This window comes from Crocodylus siamensis, chromosome 15 (genome assembly GCF_052110815.1).
Source record: "Crocodylus siamensis isolate JL-2025a chromosome 15, ASM5211081v1, whole genome shotgun sequence".
Classification (NCBI taxonomy): domain Eukaryota; kingdom Metazoa; phylum Chordata; order Crocodylia; family Crocodylidae; genus Crocodylus; species Crocodylus siamensis.
Window position 1 is genome coordinate 29,296,774 of NC_143409.1, and position 13,832 is coordinate 29,310,605.

General features: G+C 39.1%; 1 protein-coding gene across 4 annotated transcripts in view; it reads left to right on the forward strand.

Annotated features, from left to right (window-relative positions):
* The window catches only part of PEAK1 (pseudopodium enriched atypical kinase 1), a 214,737-nt gene that overhangs the window by 103,526 nt on the left and 97,379 nt on the right, over positions 1-13,832 (forward strand). For 3 of the 4 annotated variants that reach the window (XM_090028736.1, XM_090028735.1, XM_090028738.1), the window contains 2 exons: positions 8,473-8,637; positions 10,232-10,296. The exons of the other annotated variant lie outside the window; for it this stretch is intronic. The gene's annotated coding sequence lies outside the window, so the exon portion shown is untranslated. The remainder of the gene's footprint in view (positions 1-8,472; positions 8,638-10,231; positions 10,297-13,832) is intronic. 4 annotated transcript variants of the gene reach the window in all.

Here is a 13,832-nt window from a genome sequence, read left to right on the forward strand (position 1 = left end):
CTTTAAATGTTTTTTCTGCATACCTTGAAGTACCAGTTGCAGCTCGTGAATGCTGAGATGGTGGGGCAGGTGGAGTGGCCCACAGGAGCACGGGGGGAGTGCTTGGCGGTGGACTTCAAATTGGATCAGAAGTAGTTCTGAGCCGAGAGGCATCAGTCACCAAGCGAGAGGGAGGGGGTCCACCCCACACCACGGTGGACCCAGAAGTGGACTGGAAGTGTATCTGGTTCACCTCTGGATCTGCTGCCGAGCGCGCTGCAACCCCCCACCCGCGCTCCCATGGGACGCTCCATCTGCCCCACCATCTTGGCGTTCACAAGCCACCTGGCACCTTGAGGTATGTAACAAAAAAACCAAACAAAAATAAACAACCATACAGCTGTGTCTGTGTTTGAATCTTTGAATATATTCGAGGGTTCCAGTTCAATTCAGAGAGATGAAAGGGTCTCCTGATTCAATCCAGAGATTCAGCTGCCAAATCAGGTGAAATCTCCATGGAATCAAATCAGTGGCGAAGCCCTAGTAAGTAGATTAATGACACCTCGTACCTCTTTTTTTTTCTTTTTTTTTTTCACTCTGCAGGCTTTTCCTGTAAATTATAATTTGGAATAACTTATTAGCCCACAATGCTTAATGATGCATCTCATCAAAATTAAAAAGACTAGTTTTGATGTTAACATAAGCATTGATCTCCTTGACTGACTTACACCAAGGTATTTTAGTTCTTTGATCAACAGGTGATTGGTTTCCAGATGAATTACTGCATCACTAAAATTAAGTCACTAGTCCACATGTTATATAACTTGGTAATTCATGAGGTCCATTTTATTTTAACTTTATGAACTGATTTTTTTTCTAGCTACAAATAGTACGAGATTAGGTTTTTCAGTCCTGTTGGAATGAAAAACTAGAATTTGATCAGCAAATGGTAGGATTGTGCATACTGAGGGACACTGTCTGCTCAGGAACCCAGGCCGTATGAGAATTACTGTTTCTTATTCTGAGCAGAACCACTTCTTAATTTCCATTCAGAGCCAAACAGTAAGCGTTTTTGCCCCTCAGTCCATCTCTTTTGTCAAAGATAAAAGAAAGTTGCTCCTAAAAGTACTCTCTCTCTCAAACTAAAAGGCAACTCTCAGGCAATTTCTGGTATCTATGCATGCTTCTAAATGTTTGGGGGAGAACTTAGCAGAATTTCCTTTTAACAGTACAATTAACAGGAGATAAATATATTTGTTTGCTGTGTTAAGAGTCCTTAAACATGAGGCGGACATTCAGGTTTGTTTTTCTCCATCCCCTTCTGGATCCAATTCCACCACAGGCAGTATAACTCTAAACATGCAAGAGGGGAGTCATAAAATGATCTTGAATGATTCCCTCCCCTCCCCATTCCTTTATGACAGTGAATTTATATTTAAAAACATACATCCAGAAATAGGTACCAGAACACCAGGTCTACAGTTTAAGCTAGCCGAGGGGTTTACAAACAGGGGTACGTGTACCCCTAGGGGTACCTGGGTCATAGTGAGCGTGTGCAGGCGGGCAGGGATGGAGTGCACCCCAGGGCACGGTGGCAGCGTCTCCCTCGGTGCATTCTCACACTTCACCTCTTACCTGGGGGAGGGACGCTCTCGGTGCTGCCGGCCCCACATGGCACATCGCAGTGCCTCCCTGTCCCCCGCTCCAGCTCACTCTCCTGATTGGCTGCTGAGCTGCAGCACCACCTCAGGAAGAGCCCTCCAGGAAGAGCCCAGCCTGCAGAAGCAGCCTGCCTTTGCCTCGTGCAGATCTGGGAGGCAGGCCCCCCATGCCCTCCCGGGGATACGTGTAGTGGCGGGAACCACCCCCTCTCCCCCACCCTGTGCTCCCTCACTAGACTAGATACTCGCAGATGCATCCTGTGCCCCACCCCAGCTGTGCAGTGCCTGCCCCAGCCTCACTCCCTCCCTCCCTCCCTCACCATAAAGGTCTCAATCTCCCCCCCCCACCCCCCCCTTAAAAACAAGAAAAAAATATAAAAGGGTACATGAGCTGAAACTCTGAGCAGAAGGGGTACATTGTTAAAAAAAAAAAAAAAAAAGGTTGAAAATTCCTGAGCTAGACCCATTCATTGCCCCCTTTCTGTTTTGAATCTGGACTCACTCCACTGGACTGCTACAGCACTGCACACATATGACTGAAAGCAAAACCTTTTCTAAGGAACTGAAGTACCCAGAACTATCTTTTGGATACTTTCAATTTTTAGAGGGGTGTTTTCGATGTCAAAAAAATCTGGAAAAGTGCTGTTTCAGATCTAGGGAACATGAGAGATGCAGGGAAAACCTGTCAAAGAAACTTCGAGTCAGATACTAAATGAATTTAAATCTTCAAGCTGGTAAAAAAAAAAAAACCAAAAACAACAACAACAACAAAAACCCCAAAAAACTACACACTAAAAGATGTAAGGTATCAAAGCTACTATGGAGGAAAATATTTTTTGATATTTTAGCACGGGCTAAAAGTTAAGAATCAATTTGCCACTGAAAACTTTTTTTTGCCAAGTTAAAACGCCTTTTTTGTAATTAAAAAAGAAAAAGGAATATGGGCAAGTTGTTCAGCTTTTTTTCATTATGCTTCATGTCATTGCTATGCTGCTTACCTCATCTTCCTTCACCTTCTGTTTTCCCTGCATTTTCTTGCATTGTTCTGGATAGTTATGGTGTACCTAAAGAGCAATTCAACATTAATATTCTAATACTGAGCTGCCATTACTGCAGCATTTATAGCTGATACTGCAGCAGGAGAGGTTTGGAGCTGCAATGTATCAGGTTGCAGGCAGTCTCTCCTAACCTCTCTTGTATTTATACATTATGACAGTCTCATAATTAAGTCACTGCAAAACTACTTTTTACAAAGGATTTCTTTCTCTTTCAGTGCCCAGAATGGACACAAAAGGAAGCAGGTTTATGGTTGCACAGATGACTGACATTTTTCTAACTTCAGCTGCTTGACTTTGCAGCTGAGTCTTTTAATTTTTTTACCTGTATTGCAACATACTGATGAATCAGATAATGTTGATATTAACAGAGAGTAAGTAATACAGTGTGTTCAGATATATTACCTGCAAGTGAAGCACAGTTGCTTTTTAGAGCAATATCCTGTATAGTTCTATTTTCCATTGTATTGTATCAATTATTCACAGTCCAATAAAAGCTCAGTTAGCATTACCCATCTATGCTAATAGGAAAGGTATTTCCCAAAGCATGGTATCCATTTCCTAATGCACTGTTTTTTCTCCCTTCACAGTCAACAATCATGGCTAATGTGGTTACTTTAGAAATACAGAATCTGTGTTAGTAATTCTGTAATGAGGTACCCTTTTTATTCGGTATGGATTGCTGACACTAGTATCTTAGCTGCACTGGCAATAACTAGAGAGTAGGGAATGTTTTGCAGAAACTGCATGGGATGGATTTGTTTAGTATTCCCTGCTATTGCTTTGTTTTATGGGAACAGTTTGTGTATGTCTGAATGTGTCGCATGATACCTTTTCTTACGTTCAGTTTCTACTGAATGTAGTCTCTGCTTCATTTTTCTTGGGTCTGGTATAAGGAAGGGAAACATGTTTTTCTTTTAACTAGTACTTAATTTACTCCATCTGAAGAGTGGTCTATTAAGTACAGAGCTACAACTCCTAAAGAGGAAAGTGTTTAATTTGTTTAATCAGTAGCATATAGATGTTGTAATTTGAACTATAGTAGCATTGAGTAATCATTTTGAGGTTTTTTAAACTTTTGAACAGTAAGTAAATACAGTGTGTCTGGGACTGATAGAGGTGACATGGCATGCCTTTTCTAATGTTTTGAATATCAGTGCATTGTGTATTTTAGTCATTATGTCAGTGGTTCTCAATCTTGTTAGGCTTAAGGCACCCCTTGGAAAATGCCAGTTTTTATAGCTTTCCCTTGTTTTTTACTACAGAAAATAGAGCAATTCTTCTGCTACAGTGATCTTAAAAAGATCATAATGAGTCAGAACGTTTTTGAGGAATGAATCCCTGTTTGAAATCCCTTGGTTTATCTTGTGAATCCTGTTCACAGCACCCTGCATCACCGTTGAAAGTATCACATGCTGCAGCACCCCGCTTAAGAATCATTATACTAAGATAATAATCACGACTGCCATAGTTCCTTAATATCACTCTTTAGTATTCAGACATCATCTACATTTTTAATGTGATGATGTACTTGACTTGGAAAATCTAAGTTAGTCCGTGTCAGCATTTTGCTAGTATACTGGCCAGAGGCTATAATGCTAGCTTAACCAGACACCCGAAGATTCCTGCAAGTAAAAGGAATTCTTAAGTTTTATAAGGCAAGTTTTGCAAATTTTGACCCATAGCATGTAAGTGGCAATACTGGGACAACATGGCTGGGCGCTCTTTTACTATCATAGGTATGAGTCCATTGGGGCCCCCTGAGCATCTGCTGGTTTTCCTAATCTGTGCTGAATTCTGTACTATTTGTACTGAAGCTAGATAGGGTAAAGCTAATGCAGGAATACTAACCTATGCTACAGTCATACCTTCATTTTTGCTGCATAGATACATACTTAGTTTCACCAGTGATTCTAGTGGTTCCCTGCCAGCCCCAAGAATGAGAGCATAGAAATGATTTAAAACTTGCCTTTGCCCCTGAACCCATGGCCTCACATCCCAAGCCAAAGGCAGCCAAGCAGGAGAGTTGAGGTGTTCAAACCCCCACCCCATTCCAGCTTCCTCAGAATGAAGTAAAATATAGTTGTGCTGTCTAAACCAATGAACTCTATACCAGTTCAGCAACCATCCCCACACCCCCACTTCCTTTTCCTTTCCTCCTCCAATAATGTATACAGACAAATAAAAATATCTTGGTTACCACAGAAACTGAACTAGGAAGATTTTAAGAAAAAAAATATTACTGCTTTAACAGGTGATATTGCTTTCCTCCTCCCACTCAGTTCTGACAGACTCTGGGACTTTTTCTGGTCAAAAGAAGCTTAACTTGGAAGATTGCTTTTAAGAAATGGGAGTACCCGAATACCTGTGAAAGAAAGCAGCATTGCTCATTAAATCACTGGTTGTTGGTTTTTATGATTCCTTTCCGGTAACTGATTTCAGCTAATTTTAAAAACAGGACAGGAGGGAACTTAAATATATGCAACATTTTAAATTATCTCAGATATAAATACCAGCCCATGTGCATCAGATGTTGTTTGTGTAACCACAGATTTACAGGTTAGAATTGTGCTGAGCAGTGAATATTGGCCTCGGCTACAGAAGGCAGATTCTGATGCAGTGCACCATCTTATTCCTCCTCTGTTTCTAGCAACCACAAATGCTCTAGTTTAAACTGGTCTTTTTTATGTTGCTGTGTGGTCTGGTCTTATGCATCCCATGGGGTTAGGCTTAGATGACACTGCACTTATGCCCTTTTTACGCTGTACCTTCCACCCTTGACTACCATTCAGAGGTAATTGTATGTCTGAGTATTACCATTGTAAATGAAGCCAGAAATTTTTATACCGGGGTTCAAGCTTTCAAACCTTTAACAAACACCTGGATTTAGAGAGAGGCTATTTTTGCAAATTTTCTTTTAGTGCTTATGTTCCAAACTAATGCATTGTTTTTTCTTGTCTTTTTTTCCAATAATTTTTTAAAGGGCTGTATATTTCTGTTAGTATAATAACATTTTTTTCATCTTGTACTGTTAAATTTCTGTAGTTAAAGGGGCAAAGAAACAAGTGAGAAAATTAATAGATATGTTCAGCTAGTTTACCTAGTTTCATTCACGTAGATCAGTAAAGACCATGTAAAAGTCTATCAGTTAAATATATTAGCTCATCCAGATAATTAAGTCAGTCAGTCAATTTAGGTGTTTACAGGTCCAGGATAACCAGGCACTTTTCCCACTACTTTTCGGGGGGGGGAGGTGTTTTCCTTCTGGTTCCTTATTGCTAAATGATCCTTTTCTATCATTAATCTCATATTCTTCCCAGTGCCATATCTTTAAGTCTGACTTCACTGATAGTGTTAGAAAACAAAACTAGAAACAGATTGTCTGGTATCTGGTAATGATTCGTTGTCGCATATGTTTAATTTTCCAGAAAAATGTCTTAAAATACACGCTAACCTTTTTGCATTCTGTCAGTCAAATGATCCATTGATAATTTTATTAAGAGTAACATTTTAAAGTAGCTTTAGCTATACAGTTCCCATTGAAAGTAATGGGGGTTGTGCATCTAAATCCTCCAGAATTTGACTTTTGAAAATCTGTACTACTGAAAATGTATGCTATTGAAAAGAATATAGATGCATTTAAGTAAACAAATGAGTAATAAAGAGTCTAACATATATTATTAACCCTCTACCAGAGGATGAATATGAGCCATCAGTGTGATTAAGTCCCCAGCAGGGCAAATAGCACTTTGGCCTGTATCAGCCGATGTGTTGCCAGTAGATTCAGAGAGGTGCTCCTCCCCCTCCATTTAGGATCAGTGCGGCCACAGCTGGAGTACTGTGTCCAGTTCTGGGCACCACACTTTAAGAAGGATGTAGATAAGCTTGAAAGGGTACAGAGAAGGGCCACCCATATGATTAGGGGCCTGAAGGATAGGCTTTATGAGGAGAGACTCTGGGAACTGGGTTTGTTCATTCTGAGTAAGAGAAGACTGAGAGGTAACTTGATAGTCACCTACAAGTATGTCAAGGCCTAACGCCAAGATCGAGGCCAGCAACTCTTCAGAAAAGCCCCCTTTGGGAAGACAAAGTCCAGTGGGCATAAGCTAGTTGAGGAAAAATTTAGACTGGACATAAGGAAAAACTTCTTTTCTGTAAGGGTATCTAGAATCTGGAACACACTCCCAGCAGAGGTGGTGCAGTCACCATCCTTGGAGGTGTTCAAGAGGAGGCTGGACAGAGGTACCTTGCTGAACTCATTTGAGCCCAGTTACTTCCTGCCCATGGCAGGGGACTGGACTTGATGATCTTACAGGTCCCTTCTGGTCTTCTGGTCTAAGAAATGGACTAAAAGCCAAGAATACCTGAGCACCAGTTCCTGGTCTAACAATAGCAACTCCTGTGTAGCTTTGCAAAGGTGCTTGACATTGCCCCATCAGTCAGTCTGTCTGTAAAATGGAGAAGGAGTTTTCCACACAGATATTGTGAGAAGTAGTTAATATTTGTAAAACATTTGGAAAATTAAAAGTGCTTTATAAGGGCTGACTATAATGTATTATTCATTGGTGAGATTTGTGTGTGTTGGCTTCATTATATCGCTTACCTCCCTTCAGTTGATATTTGTTGGTTGTTAATTTTCCTTGGATATAAGATAGAACTCCACATATTTAACACTGCAGCTTTTTTTGTTCTTCAGCTTTTTTCTGGTCTGGGTCTTTCCTAATATAATACAAGCATGCTTTACTTTCTAGTAGAGGTGCACCCATACAACAGTCTAATATCGAATTGGTACTGATATAAAGAAAATTATCTATATTGGATGTTGGCCCGATGGGGTCAATAATTTGGCCAATAAATGCCCATGCTGCATGGAGAGCTGCCTCCAGCTGGTAAGTCGAAAGGGGAGGGGGGTCAGCAGTGCCCTTCTCGAAATCTTAGCTTCCATGGCATTGCTCAGTTGTCTTGGCTTTCCAGTACTACTTCAGATTATCGTTTAAATGCTTCCCTCATCCTTTCTGCAGTTCTCTGTGAGGTTCCACAGGGCTCCGTCTCTGTTCCACTTTCTTACTGGGAAAGAAGTTGGGAATGGGGTCAAGGTGAAAGATAGCTTGGATAGTGTGAAAGAACAATTTTTTGTCTTACATATTTAACAATTCTCTCTGATAAGATTTTATTTATTAATATATTTTTCCCATTTGGGTATCCTTAAACATATCTTCCTAAATATTGTCTCTCTTTTTGATTAAAAGTAGGGGAGGGAGTTACCTACTCTTACTTATTTGATACTGTGCTTGATGCAGCTTAAATTATTGTTTACATTTTTATAATGAAGAATTACATTTGCTGAAAATATTTCAACATGAAATATTCCAGATGATCTCATGTTTGTTACGTAAAAATTAAATGGTGCAATGGTCTCATTTGTCTGATATATTGAATATCTATTCACTTTTGATTCCCAGTCTCTTCCTCTAAATGGTATTTCAAGGATACCATTTAGGCATGGTTGTTTTTAGTCCTATTTTTGGTAGCTGTTTGATACTAAGCTATCACATGAAGAACTATATAGGCCTTCTAAAACTTATTCAGACCTTATACCTTGGAAGTAGGGGCAGATTCCAAATGAACAGGAGTAAGCAGGGGATCTCTGTTCAAATAAACCTTGCAGTATTTGAGAAGTTCTGGAGGCTATAAGGGGAAGGAAAAGTACAATGGATCTTTAAAAAACGAAACAAAACTTATTTTACACTATTAACCATTTCATCTTTCTTTTTCAGAAAACATTGCTGCCCTGATCCATTGTCACAAAGAGAAAGGGGTGAAAAGTGTGGCTATCAGCCTTGGATAAATTGGAAATACTTAGATTTGGTGCCAGCTTCTACAGAAGGTTTTAGAAAGCCACCTTTGGCACCAGAATGGATAAAATACTTCAGACTTAAATGGTAACCTTAATTCTTCCACAGTCTCTTTTTAAATGTCCTTGGTGCATCGTCTTCAAATTTTGTACAAATTGCAAAGGTTTTTAAGCTTGTACTACTGCAGTTTAATTATGGTAACCTTATACCAGCTAAATTCCAGATAAATCTGTACTTTTGCCACTTCTTTTATTATTAGAAGGTAGCTTGCAGTGTCAGCTTCTAAAAACTTTGCAACTGATGTTTAAGTTGTGGCTAAATAATCCTTTACTGCTTTCATGTTGGGAGACGAACCCTCCTCCTCACCCCCAGTTTTGTATTCTTTGGGGTACAAAAATTAAGAATTGTTTAATATTACTTGCTGACTAATTCTTTCTAGCAAATAAAAAAAGCCATACATGCATTTTTGTAGCTACGTCCATTTATATGACAAAAACTTATGATCTTATTAGGTTAGAAAAGCTACTTTTACTTTGTTCTTTGGTAAGGACTGTGAGCCCATTGCTGCTTCTGTTGTTGTCATACCTAGTTTCCTCCTTTTGTCATCTGCCCCCTCTCTTCTCTCCCTTACCCTGTTTCCATAGCAGTGTTTTCTCACAGCTCTTCAGTAGTGCTAAGTACCATCATCACCAGTACCACCACCACTTCCTATGACAATCCTTACTACTTGTTCTTTTCTTTTTCATTGTGTTCCTTCCCTTATTTTGTCTGTCTTGCTCTGTCTTGTCATCTTACTCTGTTTTCTCTCCTTAGCCTCTTTTCCTTCTCACTCTATTGTGTCTTGTCGAACTTGATGAATCCATAATATTCCTAAAATGAAGTGGGATGAATTCTGCTTGTATCTCCTCCTCCATCCCTTTTCTGTAGCTTGTGGCTACATTTATAGACTTGTGCTAGAGCAAAGCCTTACTGTAGATATCCTGTGCCTTTTTAAAAAGTGACATGCACTAGTGCATTTGTTTTGAAAGCAAGAACAGGCGGTGTTTAAATATCTGTAGTGCCGTAATCCTTTTATTTGCTCATGATATTAGAAGGTAGTCTGTCCCTATTTTTATTTATTTTTGAGGGCAAAAAAAACAGGTCTCCCACTATCACATTTTGATGGATTAATTGACCACTGGCATTCCTGGGGCTTGTAAAGATAACTGGCTTCCTTTGTCCAGTCATAATCAGGTGCTCACTCCACCTGTGTATCACAGGCTGGGTGTGAAACTACAGTGCTACAGGGTAAGCCTTTCACACTTTCTACAGATGCTTTATATTAAAGGTGGGATTCTCAAAAATTCTTATTATTTCCAAATTAAATAAATGATAAAGCTCCTTTTGGCTTCAGAAAGAACAGTTAATCTAGTGCTGAGGACTTCAGAATATCTCTCATGGCTTAGGCTGACATCATTTGGCCACTGAAGTCTTTTCCCAAACTGTTTTCTTCTGTTAACTGTCTAAAGTTCTCTAGTTTGGAATTTGGTCATCACTGTGGGAAGGAAAGGCGGCATGCAAGGAGGTGGGAGATGATTGTTTTGATGGTGGTAGGGGGGAATTTTGGAAGGTGTGAGGAACTGTTAATGGACTCTGTGCCAATGGCTCTCTCTTAACTCCCCTCCTCACATCTGTACTTTAGGAAAATGGTATGCCGATTCCACGGATCTGTGGTGGTGACAGGTGGAGCTCAGAAAAAAATTACAAGTAAGACCTTTCTCCCTGTTTTTTAACATTCATTTCTCCATTTTCTCCCTGTTCTTGCTCTTGCTTTTGCCCCCAAACTTTCTGATGAGCATTATAAATGCTCCGTTCTATCGATCTAGCACCTCTAAAAAGAAAACGAGAACGAGCAGCTGGCTCAACTCAGAATGCTGTCATTTGCCCTGATGGGAGAACTATGGCAAATCAGAGGACTCATTCATTTTTAAGGGCATGTTAAAATCTAGTATATTCCCCAGAATGTTGGAAGAGGAAATAGCAGTGGAATTGGGAATTATCTGTTGGTGCAGGAAGACCATAATCAGCTGTGTAAGGAGAAGTTTGTTTTGGCTCAGGAAGTGCTGAATGAAGCTATATGGGAAGAGATTTGGGAAGAGCCAACAGTTGCTATTTGGGCAGGTTCCCTGTCAGCGGGTGATACACTGGCCTGACTTGGGTGGGAAGTGCCTTGAGGATGCCACATGTACAAATTCTTTTCCTGAGAACAGCTGGAGGATGTTGTATGGGAGGTTCCTCTGGCTCAGGGAACACGTTGTATGGGAGGGTTCTTTCTCGGACTGGGAACACATATTTTCCACTTGACTCACTGACTGAAATCAAAATGAGCAATAAAATTTCTAAAATTAATGTTCAATTAGTTAGAATAATAAAAGTGAATTTATCATCAGGAAGGAAGACCAGAATAAGGGAAAAGAACGTATTAGGAGGAGGAAAACCACCGCCTGCTCAATAACAAAGGGAAGTGGCAGGAAGTTGGATAGCACCTTCATCAAACTGAATGATTTACTCTCTATCCACATAGTTATTTACCTTGGACACCGCTATTCTGAAAGTGTTAGCAGTCCCATGTGCACATCTATCTCTTCTTCTGTCACAGGCATTCTTTCTCCCCTGTATAGAGATAGTAAAGTTGACCTTTATGTACATACATGCATTATATAAAGCTGCCTGTAGAAGTGCTAATCTTTATCAATGCCAGGAAACTGCTCACTGATTTCTGCAGAACTCTTTTCTCCTGGAAGCAACTCTGGCTTTTGTTTCTTCTTGGAGTTGGCACATGGAATCAGGAAGGAACATGTTAAATGTATTGGTGCTGAAGCGGAATCTGATGCAATTGAAGAACTCTTTCTTGACATTATTGTATAAATAGTTACGTTTTCATTTCAGTGGTGGCTGATGGAGTCACAGTATATTTTTTCAGGTCAGGATGGAGTGATTATAGCCACTAATCATATAGATATTTGTTATAATCATCTTACATTTAGATAGTATTATTTTACCTATATGGATCCGAAAGTACTTAACCTTTATTAATTGACTCTGCTAGCTATCTTATTTTATATTTATGGATCAATGAAAGCACATGCTGCATTCAGAAACACTTAAGACAGTATTGAGCTGATTAGAGAAGTTTGCAGTCTAATTCAGACAAACACAGGATACATGTATGCTTCGAGTAATTACTTTACAAGTACCCTAGAAGATAGTGAGGAACATTGTAAAGAAATTAATCTTAAAAAATTTAATCAAAATAGTACAGTTTAAGGCATGTATTGTATGGGGAAACATTATATGAGTTTGGTGAAAAAGAGCTAAGAGGCTGTTCCAAGACTACTTGTGGGATGCTGTGAAAGACTTTCCTTTCCTCTCTCTCCCACTTCCTCCCACCCTGCAAAAGAACAGATAGCAAGGCACTGTGGAACAATACATAGCAATACTACATGTCTTTTTAGGATAAGAAAGGAAAACCACTGCATAAGTTCATTCTGTTATTCTAATATGTTTTTAGAAGGCATGCAGGCTGGTCTTTGACGTATCTAATTTGTTTTATTCCATCCATTGTGTATGACATTCAGTTGTTTTTCCATTCTTAAGCAGTAATTTTTATGTTGCCCATAATACAAGTATATTACTTACACTAAAAAAAACCCACCAAAAAAGCAGAGCCAGGATCTTGCGTGTATATGGCTGTGACCTTCTTAATGGTAACCTAATTACCCCTCGTTCTAAAAGTTATTTAAAAATCTTTGTCTATGGTGGTTAGTAAAACACCAAAATTTGAAGTGAACGTAAACAAAGGCAATTAAGGCCTGTTTTGGAGTATAACCAGAAACAATGGTTCTGATAGGTATCACTGAAATATTAGCTTTGAAGCCTTAATGAGCACATTTTAAATAGTAGTTATTTCACAGCTGATTATTTTACCAGAAAAATGAAGCAAACACACTACTTTGTCATAAAATATAGTAGTAAATACTGTAATGGGATCCAGAAGATAGTTCCTCTTGACATGTGTTTGTGTGGGAATGAGAAATTGAGGCCACTGAACCAAAGATATTTTCCCCTTCATTTTTTCCCCAAAACAGGGAAGGTAAGAGGATATATAATATGTATCTGCTTCCTCCTACTTAGTCTCTCAGTCTGTTAGAGAAAAGCATGTGCTTCTGCACTTACGTGCTTACAATAGACCAACAACTTAACTGATTTATATACAATTCTGGCAAATCCTTAACGTCACAATGTGGGGGTAGAGGGAAGAGATTAATTCCTTAACCCCAATATTTGTGGTCAAATCAGAGACTTTTTTTGTGGCCTTCCTTTAGCTGAAGCATAGCTGAACAGATTGAATTCAAAATTTGTTTTTGAAAAAAGACTCTGCAATTCAGCTGAAACCTTAAATGCCAGTCTTTCAGTCCTAAGCAGGCTTTTATAGCTGAGTTATAAACTCTTGAAAAAGGTGATTCATAAATGGAAACATTGTCAGAACAAGTTATTATAAAAATGAAATATTTATAAAGAGTCCTATTGTAAATTGTATTTGTTTTCACAGTGGACTGTTAACCTTTCTCTGGCTTGTTCTACAATTTGGCCCTTATTTCACTCAGCTTAACATATTAAAATTGCCCCCTCTCAGTTGTTAAATATTGTAATTTGTTTATATTTTCATTTGATAAGGCGAATAATGATTATTCCTTTCTTTTAAATTCATGTTGATGAAATGCGTGCCTTTGGAAACTTAATCAGCAGGAGAAGCATTGGCAAGACTACATGGAAAAAAGCATTTAATATACTGCAAGGTTCAAAATGAGCAGCAATCCTGTCTTGGCCAAAAGCTGCTGTTTTTAAATCAAGACCATTCTGTTCTGCTTCATATCAGCGCAATGGGCTCCTTTTTTTGTGATGAGACAGAAAACTCTGCGCCCTCATATAGTGGTTTTTAGCTAGCTCTTTACTTGAGCAAAGGGAGGATTTTTTTTTTTTTTTTACTGTCAACATTTTCTGTTGATCTTAAATAAGATGTTCCATAAAAATCTTCTTTTAAATTTTCAAGTGAGGGTAGTAAAAGTACTTAAATACTAAATTCAGAATAATGATAGGTCTGTGTTTTTATCATTTGAGACTATCAGTTGATAGTTAGGTAGTCTGTTGCTGAGAGACTGTGTTTGAGGCTGGGGGCTGTTTAAGGCAGGACAGGTTTGCTTGCTCCCTGTGGCTGCTATGAGATGGTTGTCATTTTCCAG